Here is an 8,165-nt window from a genome sequence, read left to right on the forward strand (position 1 = left end):
AACTTAAAATTTAATTATTTACAAATATATATATATATATATATATATATATATATATATATATATATATATATATTTATAATATTTTTATCTAAATTTTTTCATATTCTATTTGAGTTTATACAATTATTTGATATTTTTGAATAGGTTTCATTATATAAGAAGTAATAATATCTCAGAACTCTCTTTTTTTTCTTATTAACATTTTATTTTTGGGGTATTTTTTTTTGTTACTTAAACTCTTATTCTATTTCTCTTCTCTCTTATTTTTTTCATTTATCGGTAATATAAAGCTTTGCAGTTCTAATTGTCAATTAATATAGTTTTTAAGCAGCATTTTAATTGTTTAGATGTAGTTTTTTCTTTTATTTTGCAAATTTCGTTTCTTCGACTTATGACTTATAACTTCAAATTAAAAAATTTAAAACAATTTTATAATAATTATAAGAGTAAACTGAATAAAGTTATTGTAAATGGTTTGTAATTTAAATACTTTTAATTATTATAAAAATCTTTTAAAATTTAATATTTAAATTTATAAAATTGTTATTTTTATATCACCTTTAATATTCGTTTAAAAGTTATTGATATATAAATATTGAAAATAAATTTTAAATTAAGTTTAATGTAATATATAAATTTAAATAAATTTATTTTGGTTAAAAATATTTATTAAATTAAAAATATCATTGTAATATTTATATAAAAGTTAAAATTGTTTCGATCTAAGAATAAATTGAAACTATATTATGAAAAATAATAAATACAAAGACCAAATTGAGATTTAATTTTTCATAACAATAATAACACATGATATATCCCTAATTTCATAGGTTTTTTTCTTCTTTAAATTAAAAAAAATAAAAGAAAAATAAATAAAATCAAGAAAGCCACGAGTTTATGACAAGAACTTGACAATTTTTTTTAATTAAAAAACTTAAAATATTAAAAATAATTAAAAAAATCAATAAACCACGGATTGTCTTGTGATCTATTGATAACATAGTCAATATGCACTAATAAAAATGATACATTTTCAAAAATAAATATTTAATTTAGATAACATAAAAACTGATGAAGATTTTTGAAAAAAACACAACGATCCGAGGATTTGAATTCTTTTTAATATAAAACCTTTTTTAATACTACTATCTTTTGTATGGAGTTATATTAGATCATTTTACTTTTTTAATGGGAAATGGATATTATATATTTTATGATTTAAATAACTTTTTTACATAACTAATCACATAAACCATACACGCTGAATATTACAAATACATACTTAAAAACTCATATTTTACACACATTATATTACCTAAAAAAAGTAATAGATAAAAGAAAATATATTTGTCAAATATATTTACAAACATATAAAATAAAACATCATAAATTCGTTCAAAATGACCTATTGGTATAAACAATAATAATACATTCATCGTTAATTTCAAACTCAGCAAAATCTATATAGTCTATATCAAAATACTTTAAATCTACATGTATACCTAAATTTAAAGTAGATACAAGATATGAAACTCCAGACATAATTTTATTTATTTTTTCTTTGTGAGCCTAATAATAAATGGAAGGATAATACCAAAATGTATAATGTATCAGAGAGATTCGTTAAAGAAAATTCCACACACTTAATATTTAAGTATCATCATGGACACGATTATTTATTAACCATTTCAGTTGGTAAATAAAATTAAAAAAAAAAACTGTTATTTAATACAAGTCCCTGAATTTAAACTTGAAATTTTTAAAATTTATTTATTTCTCAAATTTTAATACATTTTATTTAAAAACAAGCGAATACAGTATTTTTTACATAACAATTTTGTTTTTAAGTGTGAATTAAAGGGGGTTTGCGCATCTCGCTACCCCATTTTTTTTGTATACAAACAAAAAATAACATATAAATAAAAAATTACTTTTAAAATTTTAATAAATTCTATGTATTTGTTCCCCTCTATATACTATTAAATTAGAGATCCTAAAATATTTTTTAAAAATTAATTATTATATCAAACAGTATATTAGAATGTTATTTAAGTTAAAATGTATTAAAGGATATAAATAATTAAAATATTAATCATTTAACACGTAAAAAGGAAATAGTTTTATATAAAATAAGAAAATTATACTTATTTATTTTTAAAGTTTGAAAATTAAACTAAAAGTTAAAACATAAATAAATTTTAATTTTATTAAAAAATTAAAAAATTAAAAACATATTTATTACTTAAAATAACACGTGTATTTTTAAAATTACAAAAATGAATTAACTATTTCTTCGTATTTTTAAAATTACAAAAATGAATTAACTATTTCTTCGTACTTTCATGAATTGAGGTAGAGATGTGCACACAAATCTAACCGTTCATTACTGAAATACGTGAAGAAAAAGGTAAGTAGGTGGTGTAATAGTAACTCCATCAAAGGCATCAAGAAAGGTGTTGTTGTGAGTGATGTCATTCAAGAGTTTTAAATGTACTTTAATACTGTTTTTATATGTACATTTAATGTTTTTTTAAATGTAATTTATATATTTAAAAAAAGTCAATGTGAGATATATGTTTTAGATCAGCATTAATGTTATTTTTCTTATTTTATTCATCAAATTAGATAATAATAGAATGGGCTACTTTAAATTTTTTTCAAAAAAAAAAAATATAAGAATCACTTTAAATGAAAAATAAATAGAGAAAAAATATTGAATCATTATTATACTATAGGTACATTTCTTCGTGTCTAGGAAAATACTTGAATATGATATATGCTTGTGTGTGTGCTGTTTTAGATAACATTGCTTCTAATTACTCTGTAGTTTAACAGAGAAAAAAATGTAGCGTTTGAAAGTAAAACAAGTTACTTTATGCAGTTCCTTAAAATTTGCTTTCAAAATGCATATTCTTGGTATTATTAATTATATTGGATGCCTCCATGCTAAAAAAAGAAAAAAAATTATTAATTACAGAATTTTTGAAACTTGTCATTCAGTTTCCTAAACTTAATCTCATTTAATTAGGACTGAGTTTGTTTAAATTTTATCTAATAAAAAATACAAAAATTTAACCTAATATAATATGAGATTAATTTATTAATAAAAAATGCAAAAATTTAACCTAATTTAATGAGTTTATTTTGTTATATTGGATGATAGTTTTGTCCAAACACAATCATGTCTTGTGCATTTTCTTAATCGAAACGCCAATTTGATAAACTACATATCTCATATAATGTTTTTTTTAAATAAAAGGATAAGAATGAATAATTTAATGTTTGATAAGAGGTTATGATAGTATACTATCATTATTGTTCAAATTAAAATTTAAATATGTGTATTAGTAAAACCTCGTACCCTCACATTAAGCAATTTGCCATAAGAATATGAAATTTGTACTGTATGGGTCGGTTATCTAAGTTAAATATGATTAACTGACCAAGTCATGGAGACTGTTTCAAAGAAGATTTGTAGAGATATTATGAAGAGTTCAACATTATTTCATTTAGTTTCTCAATTAACGTTGACTTAACTGATAACTATAATTTGGTCCGTTCAGTTACACTGCATAAACCTCTTTAGTTGTCATGAGTTGGACTGTCCATAAGATTTTATCTTGATCCTTTATACAAGTTATGTAGTAAAGTTGGTCGGTCATCACCGACCAAATAACGCCTATAAAAATTAGCCAATTATTTAATGAATGTAAACAATTTAGCAATCAGGATTAAGAGTGATTGGGTCGTATTTGGTCAATCCTAATCACAGACCCATGATAAAAGTATAGATTAAATATACGGTTGTTGAGACTTTTATCTCGTATTAATTATAGTATTTATTGTTTTAACCGATTGATCATATGTTACTTTAACATCGAAACACCTTTAACACGTACCCCGATTGGTTTACATACAAAAACATCCACAGAAAACAAGATATAAGACTATAAAGACTTGAAAATTGTTGAAGTGAATGTTTGACCTGTACCGACACACGATATATTTGTTTTTACCTTCTTCTAGCTTTTTAATTGAATAAATTTTATTTATTTCTTAAATTACTAATATAAACTAAACGTATTTATGGAAATAGAATTATAATATATATAGCACTTTCGCAAATATAGCTTTAAAGTTAAGAAATTATACCGTGAAATTAAACATTATAACAATTTTGTTTACTATGGTCACATGCCAAATAGAATGTTCAGAAATTCGAACTTTGAATCGACAAAACTTTGCACGATTTATTCAACTATTAGCCATGAAAATAGTAGTATAATTGTTGATGCTTGATATATAGTTGAGTGCAAGTAGTGGTATTAATTGAACTAATGTAGATATTGCGGCCATCAATCATATCTTAAATTAGAAGAAAATGAACCCTTTTAACTGGTCAATTTATTAGTTCACGTGTTTATACTATTGTTTTAACTTATCCAAGCTTTCATTTTCATATTAAAAAGATAATATATATATATATATATATATATATATATATATATATATATATATATATATATAGTATACATATATATAGTTTTATATACAGAGTTAAGAGAATAAAATATTAAAAAAATAAGAAGTAATGAAGTTTTGGATTATATGTCTGTTTTTTAAATGAATCTTCAATTTTGATGTTTTGTTATTTTAGATATTATTTGAGTGATAAATTCTTAGAAATAATTTCAAATTTTTTTTACACTATAATTTATGTGACTTGGAAGAAAAGTGGTGACTTGTAAAGAGAGTCAACAAACTTATTTTATTTTAACTGATTTGGAATTTTGTATGAAGTTAATTGGATGTTTTGAGATAAGTTCAGGTTGTATGAGTAAATTTAGATTTTTTTAGTTATTTAAAGAATTTGTCAAAATGTATGGTTAATTTAATTGTGTGGTATGAATCGAAGATGTGATAAATATAAATTAGGATTAAATATATTTTTGTCCCTTAACTTTCAATGAATTTTGGAATTAGTCAATTTCAAAACTTTGGACTAATTTAGTCTTTCATCTTTCGAAATACGTGGATTTAGTCATTTTAATCAAATTTTGTTAGGTTTATTTGATGTTTCGTAGACATTTCAGGATTGTATTTGAGTTGTTTATACTGTTTGACACATTTTTGTTTTAATATTAAGTCAAATACTATTATGAAACATGCTTGAAATGTCAAATAAATTTAACAAAATTTGATTAAAAAGACTAAATTCACGTATTTCAAAAGATGGAGAACTAAATTAGTCCATTAGTCCAAAGTTTCGAAATGGACTAATTTCAAAATTTATTGAAAGTTAAGGGACCAAAAATATATTTAATCCTATAAATTATATTGTTAATGTTTTGATTGACTATATGCTGAATTTTTGTAGAGTGACGATGTAATCTTTTGAAATAAACTAATAATATGAGTTTTGAAGTGACATAATATTGTTAATTGTAATTTTAAACTTGCTGAAAATATTTAAATTGATAAAATAAATTTGAGTAAGTTGTTGGATATTTTTGGGCTTGCTGTAAATGAAATCAAGGTTATTTTACCCTGATTTTTTTCTCTCAAAATGAGGCATAAATAAACTCTCGTTACTTCACAGTGAATTTCATTCAATTGTGTTTGTAAAATTATGAAATTATACGTTTAGAAGTTAAATAAGTTTTATCTATATGTGTATCTAATTGTAAAAAGAAAAAAACTAAAAAGATTATTTAAAAAAAATGTGTGATACAATGCATTGTGTTGAAAATATGTTGTTAATATGTACACATGAATAGTATAAATATGATATTTTGCATGTGTTGATAAGTTACCGAAGAAAATAAGTAAAATTAGACGTAGTATAATTATTAAGTTGAAAGATTTAAAGTGACATGAATTTAATAACATTAAAATAGACAAAAGTATCATGTTATAAACGACTCGATGATCTAGAAAACATAAAATAAAATTAAAGAATGAAATTTGAAGAATTGTATTTTATTGAAGTTAATAGTGATTCATGTTAGAAATAAGTTTATACCGCAACTCAAATTTATAAAATCGATTTGCAGTGAAACAAAATATTTAAAAAATATTGTTATAATAGATTTTATAAAATTGATTTATTTTGCAGATGGGACATAATACCTAAAAAATATTGTTAAAATAGATTTTTTTTAAATCATCAGTCTAATATCATTTTAAAATTAAATTTTAAATTTAATTTAATTTTATAAAACTGACTTATAATATAATAATATAATTAATTGTTGTAATACATTGGTCAATATCTACATGGTTCTAGTTTGATTATCGGAAAAAGCCAACAAACTTACATGATTTTGGTTTGATTGTCGGAAAAAAGCCAAGAAACTTCTTAAAGTTTTTTTACACATTTAAATTATTTGTCATGAACTATTTACATCTATTATATTTACATCTATTACAAAAGACCTAATAAAACAAAATTTGACCCAAAAAATACAGATTTTGAAAGTATGTTTTTTCCTTTACTCTTTTGACACATGATACATCTCAAACAAAATTAACATCAATTTAATAAAAAATTATCAAATTAATCTTATTTAATACATTCTTAAACTCAATTAAATTAAAAACAAAAATCAAAATAAATCATATAACTAAATACAAATACAAAATCATTAATTAAAATTTTGTATTAATAAAAAATGTGAGTGTAAAAGTTGTATGAAATGTGGAAGAATTTTGGATATGATAAAATATTTAAAGTATGAGATATATGGTTCAAAAGTCTTGGATTACCAAACATTGAATAAGACAAATAGTGCATTGAAAATGATAGAGACTGAAACTGAAAGGGATTATTTGCTTCAATAATACAACTTTTGTACCATTTGTCAATACAATCTTCATTCTCAGCCATTAAGATGTTATCCCAAAACAACTCTTACACTCTATTTTCTATTTTTTTCTTTAGTTTATCAATGCCCCACATATCTGACTATAGTCAGCAACTGCATAAAACAACCAAAAAAACACACATCTAGAAACCAAGAAATTTCAGTTTTTCTAACGAATTTAAAAGAAAAAAACATATTTTCTTTGTAAATAATTGACCTTTCGAAAAGTTATTGGAGTTTTTCTAGCAAGCCAACATGCATGATTTGGTGTAATTTTAAAATAGGGTTAAATATGTCTTTTGTTTCTTAACTTTCAGTGAATTTTGAAATTAGTCCATTTTGAAATTTTAAACCAATTTAGTCTTTCATATTTCAAAATACGTAGATTTAATCATTTTAATCAAATTTTGTTAGGTTTATTTGATGTTTCATACGCATTTCAGGATTGTAGTTGAGTTGTTTATACTGTTTGACACATTTTTACTTTAATGTTAAGTTAAATACTATTATGAAACGCGTTTGAAGTGTCAAATAAACTTAAAAAAAATCGACTAAAATGATTAAATCCACGTATTGCGAACGATAAATGACTAAATTGGTCTAAAATTTTAAAATTGATTAATTTCAAAATTCACCGAAAGTTAAAGGACCAAAAACATATTTAACCTTTTTAATATATATATATATATATATATATATATATATATATATATATATATATATTAAATCAATATTCAAGAGCAGCATTTTGGCTTACAAAATCATAATGTTATGTCTTAAAAGTTTAATTTAAATATTTTATGAGTAAGTGTGTGCTCTAAAACAACTCTACAAAGACTATATAACCAATATTTATGCTAATATAAATCTTAAAAAATCAAGTTAATAGGAAGAGTATATGATTAATAATATATATTTATTTGGCTTAATTACATTTTATTTATTTTTATTTTTTTTTGTAAATTTGTGTATTTTTATTGAGTTCTTATTAATTTTTTTTATATATTAAATATTTAAATTTTTTATATTTTGTAACCAAATCTCTATAATATTGTTTTAATTGGGTAATGTGACTTATCATATTTGTCTTTTTTTTTTATACACGTTAGAAATAATATTACAGGCAATATGAAATGATAAATAACTTTTATTACTTCAATTAAAAATACATAAGTCTATTAATAACATGAAATTTAATTAACTTTAATTATTTATTTAGTGTATGATAGTTTTTGTGTACAACTTTATTTAAAAGTTTAATATTTGGATACATTGTTTTATTTTTGCTAAATCTTTAAA

The sequence above is a fragment of the Vigna unguiculata genome, chromosome 5, assembly GCF_004118075.2.
Source record: "Vigna unguiculata cultivar IT97K-499-35 chromosome 5, ASM411807v1, whole genome shotgun sequence".
Classification (NCBI taxonomy): domain Eukaryota; kingdom Viridiplantae; phylum Streptophyta; class Magnoliopsida; order Fabales; family Fabaceae; genus Vigna; species Vigna unguiculata.